A 25,203-nucleotide genomic window follows, 5' to 3' on the forward strand; every position below is an offset into this window, starting at 1 on the left:
GTTCCATGAGCCAGAGTTGAAGCAACAAATTGCAGCATTCGAAATGTTTTGCTCATTGTTGGCACTTCTCCAAGGCTCGGTATATATCTGCAATGATCATGGGCATGATGCTGAATGGCTGCCCACCAATCCCTTCCATTAGGGTCTTAGTTACCATAGCCAGCTTGGTATGGATTCTTTCTTTCTTCATTGGAAACACGATCAGACCCAGGAAACAAAACATGAAGACGAAAACCCTATGATGAATGTGTCCTAAGGATGTGATGGCAAACTCGTCAGGGTAGGTACGGTAGGATTTGCTGTGACCATACCTTTCATATAAATAGTTAAAAGGGATGTATGATTCCTTTAGACATGTCAATTCTGGGTTCTTCTTCAGACCCATCATTTTGAGGAAACCCCTGCCTTTTCGGTTCTCAGGCATTAGCAGACCCGGATTTTCCCACACTAGACCGGCCAGTCCTCCTATCTCCTCTAGCAAGGGTGTTATTTCAATGTCCCCAAAGCAGAACACAACCCTTTCACAATCCCAAAACAATGTGGCAGCTTCTATGATCTTGTTGTCAAGTCGGATCTCCAGGAGGGAAGGTAGGTTTCCCAGATACTTTCGGACGAGAGTTTGGTCACTAGAGTGTAGATCTTTCCACCAACTTAGTAGTCTTGGGTGGATGTTGGTGACCATGCCGAATTTAGGGACTTCGTGCCTCATATTTATGCAAGACAAATAAGGTTAGGCCCTTACCCCCACCAGACTCGACTATTTAATACCAACAATTAGCATGCAACATTTAGTTCTCCAAATAAATGCATAGAACGTGGTGTTGTCCGTTTGGGTTTAGGGAAACCCAGTGGGCTTTGGACAAGGCTGTCTTAAAGGATCATTATGTGGATAACATAACTGACCCGGCTAGGTTTGACCATGATGCATGCACAATTTGAACAGAATAAGGTTTCTATGGGGTTTTAGACTGGTACCCTTGAGCGGATAACTCAAGGGGGAAGGCACGGAACTGTCGACTACACCGCTGATCGACTAGTTTTACCGCCAATATGCTTTTTCGAATTTAGGGGGGGTAATGATATAGGAACAGCGCAACCACTCATTAAAAGCATTGCTATGGTATTTGTTTGGCACGAGTGGAGTATGATGTTGAGCATGATTATGCAATAATTAAAACATGTTGGCACGTATTTGCACGTTAAGAAAGCGATAAATACAGCAGTTTCATAATTTAAAGCAGCAATAAAGGAAGGAAACAAAGAAGATAAGTCAGTTTTGCTTTTGAAAAGAAATTAAATGCTTAAAGGAATTAAACAAGTAACTACACATAAGGGAGGTAAAAATTCACAAGAACAATTTGAAATGGTAAAAGCCTAAGTATCCCCAGCAAAGTCGCCATGCTGTCGCGCCCCCCCTTTTTCCCCCTTTTCCGTTAGGAGAGGAGTTTCCGGGTTCCGACATTCATGAGGTGTAATGACTCATTTCCCTTTTTGGGAATTAGGTATTTTGAAGAGTCGCCACCTAATGATTTAAGGAGCATTACGACACCTGTATAGTTTATTTTACAACTAGGTTTGACTACCAGAGATTGGGTAAGGGCTTGAAATTATCCTAAGGGGAAGGTGTTAGGCATCCCTCAGGATCCACTAGTGTGGTTCCCGGCCAGATGATTTTTGTGAATTTGTGCAATTTAGCAAGTAAATAAATAAAGGCTCAAGCAAGAGGAACACACAAGTGTTTGAAAACAATTATTGAAAGGCAAGGTTTTGAAAAAGTTATAAGCTAAACATGCTTGTAAAAAAAAGAATAAAGGGGGTCCTAGGTTTGTTTGTAATATGGATCACCTCAATGCAATACCCGGTATGACACTCCTCAAAGAGGGGATACATGTGGTATTAGCACACTGGTCATCATATTCATATCTACCCTTCTCACCTCGTTAAGGTATTAAAGCGCAGATCGATCTCGACCTCTATTGCATGCTATTACTGATAAGTTAGGATTTTAACGTGTTTTATGCCCCTACTTAGTTATGTTTTTAGTATAAATTGCTACAAAATAGTCCTAAAAAGGCTCACAGTTTGTGCTTGATTGCAGGTTTGAGTGATAAAATGACGAAATGTCCAAGATTGGCTCAAAAAGGAGTGAAACCTGCTCAAGCATCAAAGTCCAAGAAATTCAAGAGGAGAAGGCCTAGTGCGGACCGCGCAAAAGTGACAGTGGCCGCACTAGGAGGTTCAGAGACATGGTTATTCAAGCTGAAGTTCACGCGGCCGCGATAGGATTTTCGCGGTCCGCTGTAAGGCTAAGAGGCCACACTACTTATTTGTGCAGTCCGCGTCCAGAGATTCAGAGAACCATCATTTTTGACAAGACCCTACCATGCGGGCCGCGGTCGTCACCGCGCGGTCCGCGCCAGAGCCCCTCCGCGGCCGCACTACTTATTTGTGCGGTCCGCGTCCTCCAGTTCAAAGAGCTTAAAGTTGAAGTCAAAAGAGCCAGTGCGGTCGCGGTTGCTTTTGTGCGGCCCGCACTGACCCCGCAGGGGTATTTTTTTCCAGTTTTTCCAAACTAGTATAAATAGGACATTTTACCATTTTTAGGTCAAGTTTTGTATTCAGAAACGCAGCTGAGCTCGTGAAACCGATATTGTAGCCATTTTTGGCACTTTTGCTTCCCATTAACAATAGATTATTGTAGTTTCTTCTTAGTAATTAATTAATATGTTTAGTTCTTCATCTATTTCTTCAGTTTTTTCTTTAATTATATGTAGCTAAACCCATTAGCTAGGGTTGTGGCTCAACCCAAGTGTGGGTAATTGATAGGTGTTGCCATCTGGGGTTAGATTGATATTGGGTGTTTGATATTTGGGTTGAATTTATGTTTTTATTCAAGAATTGGTGGTTGCAAATACTGATTCAAGCTTCGTGTGTTTAACTCTTCTTGATAAAGAGAGTCTATGACCCCAAAATTGACCCAACAAGGAATTGGTATGGGCCCATGAGAAATGGTAGTCCCAATTAACGGGTTAAATCTCGAGAGAGTAATCACCCTATTTGAACCCTAGTTGCTTGGTCTCACTGGCCTACCCAATTGGTCTCGAGAGAGTCAATTGGGCAAAATCACTCTCTCTACCGAGAGGTGTGAGAGTGGGTGCAATTGTGCAACTGTTATAACATAGTCCCCAAATATGTCAATCTATCCTTAGTCACATCTGCCCGTCAATTAGCCACCTAGGTGATGCTACGACCCTAGTGCCCTTTTTCCCATTAATTACAACTTAGAAATATTCTCTTAGCATAATTTAGCTTTAATCCTTAGTTTTATAATAGTAGTTATAAATATAAAAACTCAAAAAAGTTTGAAGTGACATTAGAAGCACAACCGCAACTCTAGGCTAGACAGAAAATACAACTCCACTACTAGCTCCCTGTGGAAATTCGATCCCAGACCTCTAGTCGGTTAAAGCTATTGCGACCTGCTCTTCCTACCTTAGTGTTAGCATCGAGTTGGCTGTGATCACTTTTTGGCGCCATTGCCGGGGAGCTTACGGTGTTGACTATCTGTTTATTTAGTTTTGTGTTTTGCTTCTCTTTCCTTCTTGTTTACTAATTTTGTTTGTGTCGATCAATTAGGTACAATGACTCTTAATGCAAATGACCCTCTCGGCAATGTGATAGCAGGGGAGGAGGTAGAGGATCTAGAACAAGATGAGGTCTTTTCTCAAGTTCCATGGAGAGGCCGAAATGCCAATGTAAATGCAAATGAGAACAATAATATTCCAGACCCTCCTTCCGCACCGCCGAGAGTGGCTCCCAGAGTTTTACCAAATCAAGGATACACCAGTGCTATTGTTCCTCCCCGAATACGGGCGGGGAACTTTCAAATCATAAATATTATGTCGACCTTGCTTGAGCAAAAAGGATATTTCACGGGTGCCTCCAATCAAAATGCCTACAAGCACTTGAAGGGGTTCGTGGATACATGCTGGGGTAGCAAGCAGACAAACGTGTCCTAGGATGCGCTGAGATTGAGTCTTTTCCCGTTCTCTCTTCTGGGTAAAGCATTGGATTGGTTAGAAAGGCTCCCTAATCATTCTATTACAACATGGGATGAGATGCCCCTAAATACAATTCTCGAAGTGGATATTTTTGATGTTTGGGGCATCGATTTCATGGGTCCTTTTGTGAGCTCTTGTGGGAACACTTACATGCTCGTGGCGGTGGACTATGTCTCAAAATGGGTTGAATCCGTGGCTTTGCCCAACAATGAATCCCGGAATGTTGTGGCATTTTTGAAAAAGAGTATTTTCATAAGGTTTGGCTCTCCTCGTGCTATCATTAGTGATGGGGGGTCTCACTTTTGCAACAAGGATTTTGACACGTTGCTTTCTAAGTACGGTGTCAATCATAAGGTTTCGACCCCCTATCATCCCCAAGCTAGTGGACAAGTGGAAGTCTCCAACAGAGAAATTAAGAGTATCTTGTCTAAAACGGTCAATGCTAATAGGACCGATTGGTCGAAAAAGTTGGATGATGCTCTTTGGGCTTATCGGACAGCTTACAAAACTCCGATTGGTATGTCACCGTATCGGTTGGTGTTTGGAAAAGCTTGTCATCTTCCGGTGGAATTAGAGCACAAGGCCATGTGGGCTTTGAGGAAGTTGAACTTAGACTGGGATGTTGCGGCAAATCTGCGGGTTGAGCAACTTAATGAGCTTGATGAGTTTAGATTCCATGCATACTTCAGCTCGTCCTTGTATAAGGACAAAACTAAATACCTCCACGACAAATATGCTCGGGGTAAGGAGTTCAAGGTTGGAGATATGGTGCTCTTGTTCAATTCCCGGTTACGTCTGCTTTCGGGTAAGCTCAAGTCAAAGTGGAGTGGGCCATTTGAAGTTGTGTTCATGACCCCATTTGGTGCTCTTGATCTAAGGAACAAGAACGGTGAAGTATTCAGAGTAAATGGACATCGGGTCAAGCATTATCTTGGGAAATTTGATGATGGCCACGTGGTGGCACTTCTCCATCTAAAGTGATGTGCTGGTAACATGCATCGTGCCACGATGTTAAATCAGGCGCTTCTTGGTAGGCAACCCATGTCTTTTTTTCTTTCGCCTTCTTTATAGCTTAGGATTTTTGGGCTAATTATTTGTGAGATGATGTAGGGATTGTGTTGAAGCAGTGCAAAACAAAGTAGAAAAATTGCAGTCTCTGAAGTTCTCCAGTGCGACCGCGGTGCACTTTATGCGGTCCGCACTGGCATGAGCTGAATAAGATACTCTCTGAAGTTTCCACCGCGGCCGCGGTCCTGTTAGTGCGGTCCGTGGTGGATATACGCGGCCACATTCCATTTTTGTGCGGTACCCGTAGGCTGCTTACTAAAGGGTCATACAAACAAACCCAGCGCGGTCCGAGTTTGCTTTTGTGCGGCCGTGCTGTAGGTGAGTAAGGGCCATGGTTGTCTATAAATAGAGGTCAAGGGTCTCATTGTACCCTTTTCGAAATTTAAAAACTCAGAGACCTAATACTACTGTTCATCCTTCTTCTAATACCGAAATTCTTGCTTGCTTGGATAGATTGCATTCATCTTCCTAATCCTGGTAACATTTCATGCATTTGTCAGTAATTAATTTCTTATTTGCATCTTATTTGTTGCCCAGTAGTTGTCACTTCTCTTTTTTTCCCATTTTTCTTTGAATTACTAGTTTAGTTTAGATTTCTTGTTAGTTTTCATATGCTGAACATGATTAAGGATTGGGTAACTAAGTAGGGACAAGTAGTTCTCAATTGAACAAAAATGGACAAAGCATGAAACCCTAACTTAGCTCCCGTAAATCTGTCTCATGCGGCCCGCGGTCTCCTTAGCGCGGTCCGCGTTGCCCTGACGCGGTCCGTATTACCCTTTTGCGCGGACCATGATGCCCAACTTGATTGAAACATAACTTGCTTCCAGCGCGGCCGCGTTGCACATTGTGTGGTCCGCGCTGGCCCACCGCGGCCACGACCCCATTTAGTGCGGACCGTGGTGGGAGATTCAGAGAAGTCTTTTTCTAGGGCATTGTTCAGTGCGGCCCACGATCTCCTTAGCGCTGTCCGCGGTGCCTCTAGCGCGGCCGCACTCCTAATGGTGTTGTCTGCAGTGCCTGGTTCTGCAGCAGTGTTTGCAACTTTAATTCATTCATCTGCTTCACTGCCTATGCTTAAATTAACAATGTTAGATGCGTTGCTTGCAGACAATGGTAAAACAACGAGGAAGAGGTGCCAAACAACCCAGCCGAGGTGACTCCTCCCGGGGAGGAAAAGGGAAACAAGTTAAACTCACTCCCCAACCTAAACTAAAAATAAGGAAACAAGTTGTTATAGATGATGACTAATCGGGGAGTGAGTACGTACCCTCTCAAGACCTCTCTTCTGACTCAGGGTCAGATCCCTCAGTCCCAGCTTCACCTACTGCCCAAGCTCCACAATGTGTACCTTCTGAGTCGTCTGATGGCTCAACAGCAAGCAGCGGTGAATCCTCCACCTCCCCCACAACTTCAGTATCTAGGGAGAGTGCAGAAGGTGGGACTAATAGTGATGATGAGGTACCGGACAGTGGTGTGCCCCAGGTTGGGGGTGTTGAACGAACTAGAAAACCTAAAGTTTGGGAAGATCGATTTGTCAGCCAGGTGTCATTCCACAAGTTTAGGGAATGGTGACCGTCACGAAAGTTGATTCTTGAGAAGAGCTTCATTGACAAAGACCTTCTACCCCTACACCCCAATGTGCATAGACAGTTTCAGGCTCGAGTGGGTTGGGAGTTCTTTAAACACAATTGTGTGAAGGCGAATGAGCATATGTTCAAGGAGTTCTATAGCAATGTGGCCTATATCTTGAAGGGCACTAAGGTGACCAAAGTGAGAAACAAAAATGTGGTATTCACCGGGAAGGCACTGAATGAATACTTGGGGTTCAATGATGAAGATGAGTCCCTTTACAATGAAAAGTTAGCAATAGGTGAGGAGGTTCGTCTGTGGTTAGCTTCATACCTGGAAATTCCGGGTACGGTTCCAGAGTGGTTACAAGCAGGGGCCAAAATACTTCAGAAAACTTTCAACTTCGAGGATAGAGGGTGGTTGACCTTTGTGTACAGTCAGCTCGACCCAACTACCCATGATCAGACTATTCCACTTGCTCGGGCGGTTCTTATTGCTTCTATTATGGCGGGATATCCTATCAACATGGGCAATGTGATATCCCGCGTCATTTCTACAGTGGGGGCTGAGCATGACCGGAACTACACTTTTCCCAACATCCTCACTATGTATTTTCGGGACATGGAGGTGGAGAAGAGACCGTTTGACGTCAATGTCAAACCTGTGGCTCCATTCTCTTGGTACAGTTTGAAGGGGTCAGACAACCCCAAGGACAAAAATTACAAGCCGCCTGCTTCTGCCCCAACCGGCCAGTCTGAAGAGTCGATTACGGTAGAGCCCTCCATTGAGACTACTTCCACAGTTGCTGGCATGCCTTCCAGACCTTCCACTACTGCTGGTCCCTCTACTTCAGCTGGCCCAGGGATTCCATCTTCCCGGGCCCATCCTATCACCGCCCACCAGCTAAGCCAGACACTTCATAGTTTGAACAACTGGATGGCGACTGCTTCATCCAAGTTGTCCACCTTGACTTCTACCATTGCGGCTCAGTCGGCACCACAGCCAGTGCAGGTGCCCCAGCCTATCGAGGATGCACTTAAGGAGATTCTTGCCAACCAGCAAAAGATCCTCGATTCTTAGGCTGCCTTGGCTAAGGCAGTGGATTCACATGAAAAGGCCCTTAGGGAGCTTGCCAGGGAGCACAAGAAGCTTTGCAAAACACGGGTTTCCAAGGAGTCTGTGAAGGCGTTGAGAGAGGATGTTGACAAGCTAAAGGCAGACCAGATGCCTTTAGACTTGCTATTCGGGGATCCAGCCCCAGCAGCAGCAGAGCCACAACCACAACCATAGCAGGAGCAGGAGCAGGCACCCAGGCCTCCAAGGAAGAAGAGGAAGCTCCCCAATTCAGTTGGTGTAGTTATTGAGCTAGCAGACCCACAGGAGACCCCCTCCAGTGATGCACCTATCATCCAGCCGGTCCAGGAGCAGGTCCCAGTCCCAGCAGCTGAGCAGCTAGAGATCAGGAACCAGTTTGAGGTTCCCGCACATACAGAGGACTTGGGGACCACTGATGATCCCATGCAGACGGACCAGGCCTAGGAAGCTCCTATATCCTTTACTTTGTTTTTGATGATTATTTGTTAGTTGGCATTGAGGACAATGCCAACTTTTATTCGTAGGGGTGCGCTCTACTTTTATCTGGATGACTGTATATATAGATTCTTAGTCAATGTTTTTGTTGATTTTCTATTTTGGGCTATATATAACTTTACATTTAGCTACTTTTATCGTACTTTCTACTTTTTATTCTCTCTTTTGGTCTGTATATAAAGTTATATTTCCGTATATATTCATCCCCTGTTGTATATTCTACTCCCTTATTGTACATATTCATTCTATTTTTCTATTTTCGCAAAAGAATTTCGTTTTTAGCTTTGTAGTTAGGCTCGTAGCCTCTTGTTTTGTTTTTGACGCTTCCAATAAGCCCTTGGTTTTCTTAATGCCACGGTTCTTTCCTAGGGTGGAGTATTGTGCGAACCGGGTGGCTCTTCCCAATGATAGATGGCGTGACAACCTTCTTAAGGGTTTGAGTCCGTTTCTTTAATTTATCTATTTTTTTGATAGTTGTAGTTAAGGAAACCTCAAGCAAAGCTTCACTTGGGCCTAGCACATTTGCCTTTGATCCCATGGTCAAAGACATAATGTTATGTTCAGGATGGTGAAAGTCGTGGCTTTGAGACTCTTGCGTTCATCATGTGGTTTTTTCGGACCATTGTGTGCTTGAATCGTAACTAAGGTCGTTGTGGGCCCTCTACTCAATGTCTTTAGCAATCCCCTAGCATGTGTGGTGAGGAATCGAAATATAAGTCCAAGTCCCAAGCCAATGGTCTAGAACTTGCCCTGAATATTTGTTGAGGCGAAATCCTAGATGAAATTTGACTTGAGAAGTGATTATAGGCTCTCCTTGATCCAAATGTTAAGTTGAACAATTCCATAGCCTACCAATGAGATGATCCCTAGTTAACCCTTTTGAGCCTTAAACCTTTTTCTTTCAAGAACCAATGCTATAAGCCTATACCCGTTCTAAATGATTACCCTCTCTTGGCACCCAAATCTTCCCTTGAGTAATGGCAAATGTCTAAGTTTGGGGGGAGAGATAAGGAAGTAAGCAAAGTGGTAAAAAAGTACAAAAGCAAAAGAAAAGGAAGGCAATGAAAAAGCAAGAAAATAAAAAGACAAAAAGAATGTCCAATGTGAACAAGAATAAAAAGGGATTCAAGGAAAACAAAAGTGAAAAAGGTGTGAAAAAAAAGTAGAAAAGGAGAAATGTTTTGAATTGCATAAGAAAGAGTGACAATGTGTCTCTCTAACCCCGTGTAAAGAAGTGAACTACTCAAAAGAGTCAAGAGAGTTGTGCCAAAATGAATCAAAAGAAGTGCTTAAGGGAAGATTGAACCCACTTGAATAAAAATAAGTCCTACCCTTACACAAAAGCCTTCACAATGACTCCACAAAAGCCCTATTTGATCTTGAGTTGAAGGGAGACTACATTAGTGGATACTTACATAAGGGGCAAGCATATGGTACTTAGAACCGGACTTGTGACCTTCTTCTTGAGAGAGATGAGTGAAATTCCATTAACCTCGGTTTGTGTGTCAATACTTAAAAGGTGAGGTTCGCTTAGGAAAAGTTGAGGAAGTGGGAGTTTGAGTTCCACAATGACCAAAGTAATTGAGAGAAGTTCTTTGATGAAATGTGTCAACTCTTGATGCTATTGTGTCACACTTGATCCATAGTTTTCAAAGTTTAAATGTGTTAATGATGCATTCGTATTGAGGGCAATTGTTAGTCCCAATTGATGCTTGTTGAGGTTACTTTAGGATAACTGGAATTACTTGGATTTTCCTTTAAGGGGTGGGTCTTATTTTGTTTGCTTGAGGACAAGCAAATGTTTAAGTTTGGGGGAGTTGATAAGTTAGGATTTTAATGTGTTTTATGCCCCTACTTACTTATGCTTTTAGTGTAAATTACTACAAAATAGTCCCAAAAAGGCTCACAGGTTGTGCTTATTGCAGGTTTGAGTGATAAAGTGACGAAATGTCCAAGATCGGCTCAAAAAGGAGTGAAACCTGCTCAAGTATCAAAGACCAAGAAATTCAAGAGGAGAAGGCCTAGTGCGGACCGCGCAAAAGTGACTGCGGTCGCACTAGGAGGTTCAGAGACATGGTTATTCAGGCTAAAGTTCATGCGGCCGCGGTAGGATTTTTGCGGTCCGCTGTAAGGCTACGCGGCCGCACTACTTATTTGTGCGATCCACATCCAGAGATTCAGAGAACCATCATTTTTGCCAAGACCCTGCCATGCGGCCAGAGCCCCTTCGCGACCGCACTACTTATTTGTGCAGTCCGCGTCCTCCAGTTCAAAGAGCTTAAAGTTGAAGTCAAAAGAGCCAGTGCGGCTGCGGTTGCTTTTGTGCGGCCCGCACTGACCCTGCAGGGGTATTTTTGTTTAGTTTTTCCAGCCTAGTATAAATAGGACATTTTACCATTTTTAGGTCAAGTTTTGTATTCAGAAACGCAGCTGAGCTCGTGAAACCGATATTGTAGCCATTTTTGGCACGTTTGCTTCCCATTAACAATAGATTATTGTAGTTTCTTCTTAGTACTTAATTAATATGTTTAGTTCTTCATCTATTTCTTCAGTTTTTTCTTTAATTATGTGTAGCTAAATCCATTAGCTAGGGTTGTGGCTCAACCCTAGTGTGGGTAATTGATGGGTGTTTCCATCTGGGGTTAGATTGATATTGGGTGTTTGCTATTTGGGTTGATTTTATATTTTTATTCAAGAATTGGTGGTTGCAAATACTGATTCAAGCTTCGTGGGTTTAACTCTTCTTGAGAAAGAGAGTCTATGACCCCAAAATTGACCCAAAAAGGAATTGGTATGGACCCATGAGAAATGGTAGTCCCAATTAACGGGTTAAATCTCGAGAGAGTAATCACCCTATTTGAACCCTAGTTTCTTGGTCTCACTGGCCTACCCAATTGGTCTCGAGAGAGTCAATTGGGCAAAATTACTCTCTCTACCGAGAGGTGTGAGAGTGGGTGCAATTGTGCAACTGTTATAGCATAATCCCCAAATATGTCAATCTATCCTTAGTCACATCTACACGTCAATTAGCCACCTAGGTGATGCTACGACCCTAGTGCCCTTCTTCCCATTAATTACAACTTAGCAATATTCTCTTAGCATAATTTAGCTTTAATCCTTAGTTTTATAATAGTAGTTATAAATATAAAAACTCAAAAAATATATGAAGTGACATTAGAAGCACAACCGCAACTCTAGGCTAGACAGAAAATACAACTCCACTACTAGCTTCCTGTGGAAATTCGATCCCGGACCTTTAGTAGGGTAAAAGATATTGCGACCCGCTCTTCCTACCTTAGTGTAGCATCGAGTTGGCTGTGATCACTTTTTGACGCCATTCCCGGGGAGCTTCGGTGTTGACTATCTGTTTATTTAGTTTTGTGTTTTGCTTCTCTTTCCTTCTTGTTTACTAATTTTGTTTGTGTCAATCAATTAGGTACAATGGCTCTTAATGCAAATGACCCTCTCGGCAATGTGATAGCAGGGGAGGAGGTAGAGGATCTAGAACAAGATGAGGTCTTACCTCAAGTTCCACGGAGAGGCCGAAATGCTAATGTAAATGCAAATGAGAACAACAATATTCCAGACTCTCCTTCTGCACCGCCGAGAGTGGCTCCCAGAGTTTTACCAAATCAAGGATACGCCAGTGCTATTGTTCCTCCCCGAATTCGGGCGGGGAACTTTCAAATCACAAATGTTATGTTGACCTTGCTCGAGCAAAGAGAATATTTCACGAGTGCCTCCAATCAAAACGCCTACAAGCACTTGAAGGGGTTCGGGGATACATGCTGGGGTAGCAAGAGGACAAACGTGTCCGAGGATGTGCTGAGATTGAGGCTTTTCCCGTTCTCTCTTCGGGGTAAAGCATTGGATTGGTTAGAAAATCTCCCTAATAATTCTATTACAACATGGGATGAGATGCCCCTTAATACAATTCTCGAAGTGGATATTTATTATGTTTGGGGCATCGATTTCATGGGTCCTTTTGTGAGCTCTTGTGGGAACACTTACATGCTCGTGGCGGTGGACTATGTCTCAAAATGGGTTGAAGCCGTGGCTTTCCCCAACAATGAAGCCCAGAATGTTGTGGCATTTTTGAAAATGAAGTCTATAGGCAGGATAAAGGCTGATTTAGTATTAAAGGCTGATTTAGTCCTATAGGCATGGTATCTAATTGAACATGACGTGGATTAGGCAGGATTTATTTGATCAAAAGCGAAGTTCCTATAGGCACGATTTCTATTAAAAGGCCACTTAGATCCTATAGACATGGTTTCTAATCATGTAAAAGCATGCAGAGTTTTGTTAAACCAAAGCAGATCCTATAGGCTGTTCTCTAACAGATCATATCGAAAATACACCTATATGCATGTTATCTACCCTTCTAATAGCTAAAGCATGCAGAATCACCCCATCCCTTTTCACTAGCCAGCCCCAATATTGTTTACAAATTATTACAGCCCAAATGATTGAATTACAAAAGAAGTGCAGAAATAAGAAAAGTACAACCAAAGGAAAGCCTGATCTTGACTTCCTTTCTGAGTTATGTAATGAACCACTTCAGTGCTAGAATTTCAAAGCCTTTCTCATACCTGGGTGTGTCAAAGTTCCCTAAGGATCTCATGGGATCCCAGGTAGTGCTTACACCCAGGTTTGCATAACTAGACCGAAAAGAGTACAGTGTGGAGGGGCTAGCCCTTATGTGTCCAAGTTTAGAGGGAGCTCAAAAGGTCCCAAGGCAAGGCTCACACAAGAGGGGCAGAACCTAGGTTCTAAGAATATAGTGAAAGTGCAGAACATAGTTGAAACAGAGTTTGTTTAAAACTGGACTGGCAAGTCCATTTTGAAAGTAATCAGTAGTAGAAGTGTTTGAAATCAGTTGGGGCAATGAACAAAACTCAAACACACAGAATCAGTAGTCACACAAAGGGATCAAGAGGTTTTGGGGATACATTGTATGAAGCATGTGACCCCAGTAGGGGTCAGGTTTGGTCATGCACAACAATAGCTGATGCTGGCATGCCCACAAACCAGCCAGAGAACACAAACACATAGAGGGGATATGGGGGTTTGGGATTCATAAGTCAGCAAACACATAACAAGTGACTGACAGAGTACACACATAGGGAAGCATTAGTTTAAAAGGGTAAGGGAACGTACTACAACATGTTAGTTATATAACTTAACTGCAGAAACATAAGCAGGAGTAGACAAGAATGAAAGAAATTGGAACAATCTAAGAAAACAGGTTGTTGTTGGGGCTTTAAAAATTAACTAGGACATACCAGTAAAGAAGCAAAGTGCAGAAAGAAAAAGTAAGCAAGATTCCACAGTCTAGCCTTGGCTGTTAGCCGGCTAGGCAAAGTAGTAACACAAGTAGTAGTAGAGAAAGAGAGAGTTTTGAGTGTAAGTGTGTGTTATGAACTCAAATTGTTCGTGTGTCTGAAAGAAAAGAGGGTGCAGGGTATTTATAGTTTTGAAAAGCGAGTGAAAAATAAGGTAATAAGTAAAGTCTTAACACAAACATGGAAATAATTACAATCAGAATCAATTAACACAAGTGATTCCCTTTAATTAATGAATCACTATTTAACGGATACTAACAGGTTTAATTAAGGCAAGAAATCAGTTTGGACAGATTGACTATTGCCATATAAGGGGGCAGTAAAAGCATGAAGTAAATAATCAAGTCTAAGTACAAAATATGCTTAGTTTTGGGAGAGGATTCAGTAAGATCAGACATCACAGTAAAGGAAAAGAATTAATTAATTTTAAACAAATGAGTAAAAGAAATTAGAGTTTATAAGGGAACCCTTTACAATCAGTCGTAAGATTGAGGGAGTCGGAATCAATCAAGAAAGGGTCATGATTTTGCACCTCAACATATAAATAGCAAGGAATGAACATGCATGTAGGGTCAAACATGTTGACAAAAAGAAGCAGCACAAACATATAGTAGCAGCAGGGATAAGCTAGGATTCGGTAGTAAGAAAATATTCGAAGCACAATAGTCAAGTAGGTCTAGTAGTCACATAGAATCAATTGTGAGGAAGAACATGGTAACAAGTAAGAAAAATCAGAAACAAGTAAAGGTCTCACAGTAGTAATAAGTGAGAAAAAATACCCCTTTTAAGAAGTTAGGGCTTCAACAGTAGCCGAGTTTAAGAGATGATAAGAACTCAGAATCAGATAAGTCAAATAAGGAAATAAGAGTCAGAACAAAGAACTTAATCAAACAAGCACACATTTAAACAAACAGTTTCACAACTCAGATGAGACTAAAAGGAACTAGTGTATTCAACATGATGAATCAAGTAGAAGGAAAGCATAACAAGTTGTTTGAACATAGTAAAATCATAAAACAACACAAAAAATCAGAGAAGAGATCTTTAAAAGAAGTTAAGAGAAAACCTAATCGTTGAAAAATGAAGAGTCATTTTGAAAGAAAATCGCAAAACCTTCATGAAAACACTTAAGAAGTTCATAGTAAGCACAAATCTAAGATAGATCTGAAAGAAAATCAAAAGATCTTGAAGCTAGGGTTTCAGAGAACCTAGAAAAGGTGAGAAAGACTTTGAAAGTGTCACGACCCTAAACCCGGACTCGATCGTGATAGCGCCTCTCGTGAAGACAAAGCCAGCCAATTAAACCCAATTCACTCTTTAAACAGTTAAACAACATAAAAGTAGTCTAAAACATTATCTAGCAATACTAAGTAGCGGGTAATATCAATGAAGTGCGGAAGTACAACCCAACACAGCCCTAACCGGGGTGTCACAAGTCATGAGCATCTAACAACACTGAATACTCAAATGTAACTACAGAGTTTAACACTGAACTAAGGACATAAGGAAAAGAGATAGGGAGGAGCTCCGTGATGAGAACGCCAATAGCTACCTAAAGACTCCTTGAGATCCGTCTGAAGCTGGAATGAATCAGCACTCAGGAGCGGGACCAGCTACGTCTGAATCTGCACACAAGGTGCAGGGAGTAAAGTGAGTACTCCAACTCAGTAAGTAACAAATGTAAATAACGACTGAAAGTAAGAAAACACGTAAGGCACAAGGCGTTCTATAATGAAGCAGTAAAATCATTTAAAAGCAATAAATCAGTGAAAGTTAAATAAAATCCTTTTTCAACAAGTAAACAAGTAATTGACAAGCAGTTAAGGTAAAGTAAATAAATAGAAGTTTGCCCCTCGGGCACAGTATCAACAAATCCGCCCCTCGGGCAATATCTCAGAATAGTACTAGCACCTTGGGCTCAATCTCACATCACGATGGGTACCTGCGCTCAGTAGGGGTGTGCAGACTCCTGGAGGGGCCCCTTACGGCCCAAGCGCAATAAAAAGCCATCTCGCGGCATCAAAACTAGGCCCTCGGTCTCATATCAATCAAGCCACCTCATGGCGTACATATCTCATGCCCTCGGCCTCAAATCAATATCAGTGTTTCCTCACAACATAGGCCCTCGGCCTTACTCAGTCAAAAATCCTCACAAGCCACTCGGGCAACAGTAAAAACAGTGTTTCTCAGCCCAAACATCATTTAAAATATCACTTAAGTAATAAAACTGAGTAAACATGGCTGAGTATAAAAACAGTGGGAAAATAGCATGACTGATTTCAAATATAAAGTCAAACAGTGAGGAAATATCAGTAAAAAGTCCCGAAGGGTTCAAACAGTTGGCACGAAGCCCAAATATGGCATTCAGCCCAAATAGTGATGATAGCAAATAATTTTTAATCAAATACGCGGTAAAATCATCAATCGGGACAGACCAAGTCACAATCCCCAATAGTGCACGACCTCACGCTCGTCATCAAGCGTGTGTCTCACCTCAATATAGCACTACGATGTGCACAAACCCTCAGAACATCATTTACAATCATTATTCACCTCGAACCGGTCAAATCTCTAGGTCGCAACGCCTTTGCCCCTCGAATCGACCTCCACGCGCGTCAAATCTATCCAACAATCAGAACGAGAACGTCAAAATATGATAAGGGAATGAAGCCCAAGCGAAAACAATCAATAAAAGGCACAAATCCCGAAATTACCAAACCCCGACCCCCGAGCCCACGTCTCGAAATTTAATAAGTTTACATCAATAGGTTCCTTATCTCCCCAAAGTTCTCAAATCCGACCCCAAATGGTCTTTCAAATCCTCAATTAAAGGATGAATTTCCCAAGCCCTAGTTTCCCCAATTTTAACCTTTGATTTCCATAATTTTTAGCTCTAATCCATGAAATAATAGCATAGGAACGAGTTTTAGGTCCAAATTTCTTACCTCAATGAAGTTCTCTTGAAATCCCTCTCTAAAATCGCCCAAAAAGCTCCAAGGCCGAAGTCAAAAATGGTGAAATAGCTCAAATTCGCGAAATGAAATAACTTATATGTTCTGCCCAGTTGTTCCGCATCTGCGGCACAATAGCCGCTTCTGCTGTATTGCATATACGGTTTTTCCTCCGCTTCTGCGGAAATCACTTAATGGGCCAAATCCGCATCTGCGATCAACTCTCCGCACCTACGACTCCCCAGGTGCGGTCAAACTACCGCATTTGCGGTTCCTGACACTTCCTCCCAAATTCGCTTATGCGGCTCCCCTTCCGCACCTGCGGTCCCCAAACCGCATGTGCGAAAACACCAGAAGCAGCAATTTGAGCAGCTACAATAACATCTCAACTTCTCCGTTAACCACCCGAAATCACCCCGAGGCCCCCGGGACCTCAACCAAAAGCACAAACATATCCCAATACCTTATTCAAACTTGTTCCAATCATCAAAAAACCTCAAACAACATTAAACCATCCAAAACACATCGGATTTAAGCCAAACTTTCTAAAGTCTTCCAAATTACGCTTTCGATCAAAAACCCAACCAAACTACGTCCGAATGACCTGGAATTTTGCACACACATCCCAAATAACACAACGAAATTACTGAAACTCTCGGAATTCCATTCTGATCCCTATATCAAAATCTCGCCTATCAACTGGAAATCGCCAAAATATCAACTTCGCCAATTCAAGCCTAAATCTACTACGAACCTCCAAAATTGATTCTGATCACGATCCTAAGCCACAAATCACCACCCAAAGCTAGCCGAACCATAGGAACTCACATCCGATCCCTCTAACACATAAGTCAACATTCGGTTGACTTTTCTAACTTAAACTCACTCTAAAGGGACTAAGTGTCTCAAACCTTGCCAAATCCTTTTCGGATTCTATCCGACCAACTCGATGCCAAAAAACACGAATAATGAAGCATAAAGAAGCAGTAATGGGGAAAACGGAGCGGTAACTCATGAGACAACTAGCCGGGTCATCACATCCTCCCCAACTTAAACAAACGTTCGTCCGCGAATGAATCAAGAAACATACCTGAAGCCTCAAATAGGTGAGGAATCTGCTCCGCATCTCTCACTCGGTCTCCTAGGTAGCCTCCTCCACGGGCCAACCTCTCCACTGCACTTTCACTGAAGCTATATCCTTTGACCTCAACTTCCAAACCTGACGACCCAAAATAGCTACTGGCTCCACATCATAGGTCAAATCATCATCCAACTGAACCGTGCTAAAATCCAGAACATGATACGGATCCCCAATATACTTCCAGAGCATAGAAACATGAAATACCGGATGCACACTGGACAAGCTGGGTGGCAATGCAAGCTCATAGGCCACCTCCACAATCCTCCGAAACACCTCAAAAGGCCCAATGAACCGAGGACTCAATTTCCCTTTCTTTCCAAATCTCATAACACCCTTCATGGGTGAAACCTTCAACAGAACATTCTCACCAACCATGTAGGACACATCTCGAACCTTCCTGTCAGCATAACTCTTTTGCCTCGACTGCGTTGTACGAAGCCTCTTCTGAATCACCTTTACCTTTTATAAGGCATCCTGCACCAAGTTTGTCCCCAATAGCCTAGCCTCACCGGGCTCGAACCAACCAACTGGAGACCTACACCGCCTCCCATACAAAGACTCATATGGAGCCATCTGAATACTCGACTGGTAGCTGTTGTTATAAGCAAACTCTACAAGTGGCAAAAACTGATCCCATGACCCTCCGAAATCAATGATACAAGCACGCAACATGTCCTCCAATATCTGAATAGTGCGCTCGGACTGCCCGTCCGTCTGATGATGAAAAGTTATGCTCAACTCAACCTGAGTACCCAGCTCTCGCTTCATAGACCTCCAAAACTGCAATGTAAATTGAGTGCCCCTATCTGAAATGATGGAAACTGGGACACCATGCAAACGAACAATCTCCCGGATATAGATCTCTGCCAACCGCTTTGAAGAATAGGTAGTACATACAGGAATGAAGTGCGCGGACTTGGTTAGCCGATCCACAATCGCCCAAATAGCATCGAACTTCCTCAAAGTCCGTGGAAGTCCAACAACGAAGTCTATAGTGATTCTCTTCCACTTCCACTCGAGAATAACCATCTGCTAAAGCAAGCCACCCGGTCTCTGACAATTGAGACACCGAGCCACAAATCCCACAATGTCTTTATTCATTCTTATCCACCAATAGTGCTGCCTCAAATCCTGATACATCTTCGTGGCACCCGGATGAATGGAATACCGCGAGCTATGAGCCTCTTCCAGAATCAACTCCCGAAGCCCATCCACATTGGGCACACAAATCGGGCCTTGCATCCTCAACACCCCATTATCACCAATGATCACATCTCTGGCATCATCACACTGGACTCTGTCCTTAAGGACAAGCAAATACGGATCACCATACTGGCACTCTTTGATGCGATCATATAAGGAAAACCAAGAAACCACACAAGCCAAAACCCGACTGGGCTCCGAAACATCTAATCTCATGAATCGATTGGCCAAGGCCTGAACATCAACCGCAAGAGGTCTCTCCCCAACTGGAATATATGCCAAACTCCCCATACTCATTGCCTTTCGGGTCAAAGCATCGGCCACCACATTGGCCTTTCCTGGATGGTACAGTATAGTGATATCATAATCCTTAAGAAACTCCAACCATCTCCGCTGCCTCAAATTAAGATCCTTTTGCTTGAACAAATGCTGAAATTTGCGATTATCAGTGAACACCTCACAAGATACGCCATACAAGTAATGCTTCCAAATCTTCAATGCGTGAACTGTGGTAGCCAATTCCAAATCATGAACGGGGTAGTTCTTCTCATGGGGCTTCAACTGACGAGAAGCATAAGTAATAACTCTACCCTCCTGCATCAATACACAACTAATACCAACTCTCGAAGCATCACAATACACGGTATATGAACCTAAAGCTGATGGCAAAACTAACACTGGAGCTATGGTCAAAGCTATCTTGAGCTTTTGAAAGCTTTCCTCACACTCGTCCGACCATACAAATGAACCACCCTTCTGAGTCAACTTGGTCAAGGGCGATGCGATAAATGAGAATCCCTGAATAAAACGGCAATAATAACCCGCCAAACAAGGAAAACTGTGAATCTCTACGGCTGAGGATGGTCTGGGCCAACTCTGAACCTCCTCTATCTTCTTTGGATCGACCTGAATACCCTTGATGAACACCACGTGCCCCAAGAAAGACACTGAACTGAGCCAAAACTCACACTTGGAGAATTCTGCATAAAGTTTCTCCTCTCTCAATCTTTGCAACACAACTCTCAAATGCTCCGCGTGCTCCACCTGACTACGCGAATATACCAGAATATCATCAATGAAGACTATGGCAAACGAGTTAAGATAAGGCCAGAACACGCTGCTCATCAAATACATGAACACTGTTGGGGCATTGGTCAGCCCAAAAGACATTACCAATAACACATAATGACCATATCGGGTCCTGAAAGCTGTCTTAATAATATCCGAGTCCCTGATCTTCAACTGGTGATAACCTGAACGGAGATCAATCTTGGAGAATACTCTCGCTCCCTGAAGTTGGTCGAATAAATCATCAATACGAGGCAAAGGATACTTGTTCTTAGTTGTTACCTTGTTCAATTGCCTATAATCAATGCATATTCTCATTGTGCCATCCTTCTTCTTAACAAACAGAACCAGCACCCCCCAAGGTGATACACTAGGCCAAATGAACCCCTTATCAAGGAGTTCCTGAAGCTTCTTCTTTAATTCCTTCAACTCCACTGGTGCCATACGATATGGTGGAATAGAAATGGGTTGAGTGCCCGACACCAGGTCAATACCAAAATCAATATCCCTATCCGGTGGCATTCCCGACAGGTTTGTAGGAAACACATCGGGATAATTCCTCACAATTGGAACAGAATAAATACTGGGAGTCTCATCACCGACATCCCTCACAAAGGCTAGATACGAAAGACAACCCTTCCTAACCATACACTGGGTTTTCAAGAATGAGATCACTCTACTGAGAACATAATCAGTCACACCTCGCTACTCAATCCGTGGCACACCTGACATAGCCAATGTGACTGTCTTAGCATGTCAGTCCAAAATAGAACGACACAAAGATAACCAATCCATGCCCAAAATGACATCGAAATCCACCATACACAATAATAAAAGATCCACTCGGGTCTCCAAACCCCCAATAATCACCACACACGACCGATACACACGGTCCACAATAACAGTATCGCCCACCGGGGTAGATACATGAACCGGTGAAGCAAGAAACTCACGGGGCATACCCAAATAATGAGCAAAGTATGATGACACATAAGAAAAGGTGGAACCGGGATTAAATAATATAGAGGCATCTATGTGGCAGACTGAAACAATACCTGTAATGACAGCATCTGAAGCAATAGCATAGGGTCTGCTTGGGAGTGCATATAAACGGGCCTAACCGCCTCCTAATCGACCTCCCCCTCTGGGATGGCCTCTAGCTGACTGACCCCCACCCATAGTTGGCTAGGCGGGTGGTGATGAAGCAACTGGCACTGAAGCCAATGACTGACCCCTCTGCTAGGATGAACTAGCAAAACGATGAGGATAGTGCCTCCACATTTGACCCATCTCACTATATTCATAACAACTCCCAGGTGCTGGAGAAGGGTACTGAAGGGAACCCCTTGCACCGGAATGACTAGCAGATGCACTCGGCATAGAAGAACCCTGAACTAATGAAGCACGGGTCGAACTCTGAGCTGGAAGGGCACTAAGTGATGACTGTCCCTGCTGAGAACTGGGATAACCATGACCCGAAGACGCCCCATGATATCCTGGGCAAGCTGGATGAGCAGACCTGAATGAACAGCCTCTACCGTGCTGGAACTGACCCCTCGATGGAGCACCACTAAAACTACCAGATCCTCGAGGCCTCTTGGCCTCCCTCTCCTCTCACTCCTGGCAACGAACAGACTAAATCTCACGGGCAATATCCACAACCTCCTCAAAAGTAGCATTAGTCATCCTCTCCCTAGTCATGAGAATACGGAGCTGATAAGTAAGACCATCCATAAACCTCCTGATCCTCTCTCGATATGTCGGAACCAACCAGATGGCATGACGAGCCAACTTAGAGAACCTCAACTCATACTATGACACGGTCATCTCCCTCTAACACAACCACACAAACTGCCTACGCAGCTCCTCTCTGCGAGACTGCGGCACATACTTCTCCAGAAAGAGAACGGGGAATTGCTGCCAGGTAAGGGGTGCTGCACCAACAGGCCTACGCCTCTCAAAATCCTCCTACCAAGTAAAGGCAGCTCCCGAAAACTGATAAGTAGTGAAAGCGACCCCGCAGGTATCTACCCGCTATATGAAGCATCCTCTGGCACTTATCTAAGAAACCCTAGACATCCTCACCCTCTGCACCACTGAAGGTCGGAGGCTGTAGTCTACCAAACCTCTCCAACCTATACTGCTTATCCTCCAGCATAGTAGGACCTATATAGTCCTGAGCAGCTGCAACCGGCTGGGCTGGATGTGCCCCCTGCGTCTGAAGTCCCTGCACGACCTGCTCAGGTGTGCGAGCAACGGGAGTCTAATTGCCTCCCCCAGCCTAAGAAGTAGCTGCGGTTGTAGTGGCTGAAACCGCTTGATCCAGGCCAGTACAAACTGATAAGATCTGAGTCAAGGCCTCCTAAAGACCCAGAATCACAATGGGCATAACTGGTGCTGTTGGAGCGTCCATAACTGGGACTTGATCCGGAACTGGGGCAGCTGGTGGATCTACAGGTGCTGCCCTCGCTGTTCTACCTCTACCACGACCACGACCGCGTCCTCGGCCTCTGGTGGCCACAACTGGTGGCATTGGTGGTCGTCCATCCTAACCGGTAGCGCGTGTCCTCACCATCTGTGATAGAATGAAGTAACAAAAGTTTAGTACTCGGATCAACAAGTTCGCACGACAAGAATTCCAAGAATATGAAGTTTTTCCTAAAGGTTCTGCATCCTCTCGAGGATAAATATAGACGTCTCTATACCGATCCGCAAGACTCTAGTAAACCTGCTTATGACTCGTGAGAACTTTGTAACCTAGGCTCTAATACCAACTTGTCACGACCCTAAACCCAGACCCGATGGTGATGGCACCTCTCGTGAAGACAAGGCCAGCCAATTAAACCCAATTCACTCTTTAAACAGTTAAATAACATAAAAGCAGTCAAAAACATGATCTAGCAATACTAAGTAGCGGATAATATCAATGAAGTGCGGAAGTACAACCCAACACAACCCTAACCGGAGTGTCACAAGTCACAAGCATCTAACAACACTGAATACTCAAATGTAACTACAGAGTTTAACACTGAACTAAGGACATAAGGAAAAGAGATAGGGAGGAGCTTCGGGCTGCGAACGCCAACAGCTACCTAAAGAATCCTCGAGATCCGCTTGAAGCTGGAATAAATCAACACTCGGGAGCGGGGCCAGCTACACCTGAATCTGCACACAGGGTGTAGGGAGTAAAGTGAGTACTCCAACTCAGTGAGTAACAAATGTAAATAACGACTGAAAGTAAGAAAACACGTAAGGCACAAGGCGTTCTATAATGAAGCAGTAAAATCATTTAAAAGCAATAAATCAGTGAAAGTTAAATAAAATCCTTTTTCAACAAGTAAACAAGTAATTGACAAGCAGTTAAGGTAAAGTAAATAAATAGAAGTTCGCCCCTCGGGAACAATATAAACAAATTCGCCCCTCGGGCAACATGTCATAACAGTACTAGCCCCTCGGGCTCAATCTCACATCACAATGGGTACCCGCGCTCACTAGGGGTGTGCAGACTCCTAGAGAGGCCCCTTACGGCCCAAGCACAATAAAAAGCCATCTCGTGGCATCAAAACTAGACCCTCGGTCTCATATCAATCAAGCCACCTCGAGGCGTACATATCTCAGGCCCTCGGCCTCAAATCAATATCAGTGTTTCCTCACAACATAGGCCCTCGGCCTTACTCAGTCAATAATCCTCACAAGCCACTCGGGCAACAGTAAAAACAATGTTTCTTAGCCCAAACATCATTTAAAATATCACTTAAGTAATAAAACTGAGTAAACATGGCTGAGTATGAAAACATTGAGAAAATAGCATGACTGAGTTCAAATAAAAAGTCAAACAGTAAGGAAATATCATTAAAAAGCACCGAAGGGTTCAAACAGTTGGCACGAAGCCCAAATATGGCATTCAACCTAAATAATGATGATAGCAAATAGTTTTCAATCAAACACACGGTAAAATCATCAATCGGGATGGACCAAGTCATAATCCCCAATAGTGCACGACCCCACGCTCGTCATCAAGCGTGAGTCTCACCTCAATATAGCACTACGATGTGCAAATCCGGTGTTTCAAACCCTCAAAACATCATTTACAATCATTTCTCACCTCGAACCGGTCCAATCTCTAGCTCGCAATGCCTTTGCCCCTCGAATCGACCTCCACGCGCGTCGAATCTATCCAAAAATTAGAACGAGAACGTCAAAATATGTTAAGGTAACAAAGCCCAAGCGAAAACAATCAATAAAGGGCACAAATCCCGAAATTACCAAAACCCGACTCCGGGCCCACGTTTCGGAATTTAATAATTTTTACATCAATAGGTTCCTTATCTCCCCACGAGTTCATACATATCAAAAGTTCTCAAATCCGACCCTAAATAGTCCTTCAAATCCTCAATTAAAGGCCTAAGTTCCCAAGCCTTAGTTTCCCCAATTTTAACCTTTGATTTCCATAATTTCTAGCTCTAATCCATGAAATAATAGCATAAGAACGAGTTTTAGGTCTAAATTCCTTACCTCAATGAAGTTCTCTTGAAATACCTCTCTCAAATCGCCCAAAAAGCTCCAAGGTTGAAGTAAAAAATGGTGAAATAGCTCAAATTTGCGAAATGAAATAACTTATATGTTCTGCCCAGTTTTTCCGCATCTGCGGCACAATACTTGCTTCTGCGGTACCGCATATGCGGTCTTTCCTCCGCTTATGCGAAAATCACTTAATGGGCCAAATCCGCATCTGAGGTCAACTCTCCGCACTTGCGACTCCGCAGGTGCGGTCAAACTACCGCATCTGTGGGTCCTAATACTTCCTCCCAAATCCGCTTCTGCGGCTCTCCTTCCGCACGTGCGGCGCCGCACCTGCGGTTCCCAAACCGCAGGTGTGAAAACACCAGAAGCAGCAATTTCAGCAGCTGGAATAACATCTCAACTTCTCCGTTAACCACCCGAAATCATCCCGAGGCCCCCGGGACCTCAACCAAAAGTACAAACATATCCCAATACCTTATTCAACTTGATCCAATTATCAAAACACCTCAAACAACATTAAATCACCCAAAACACATCGAATTTAAGCCAAACTTTCTAAAATCTTCCAAATTATGCTTTCGATCAAAAACCCAACCAAACCACGTCCGAATGACTTGAAATTTTGTACACACACATCCCAAATGACACAACGGAACTACTACAACTCTCGGAATTCCATT

The sequence above is a fragment of the Nicotiana sylvestris genome, chromosome 8 (assembly GCF_000393655.2).
Source record: "Nicotiana sylvestris chromosome 8, ASM39365v2, whole genome shotgun sequence".
Lineage (NCBI taxonomy): Eukaryota > Viridiplantae > Streptophyta > Magnoliopsida > Solanales > Solanaceae > Nicotiana > Nicotiana sylvestris.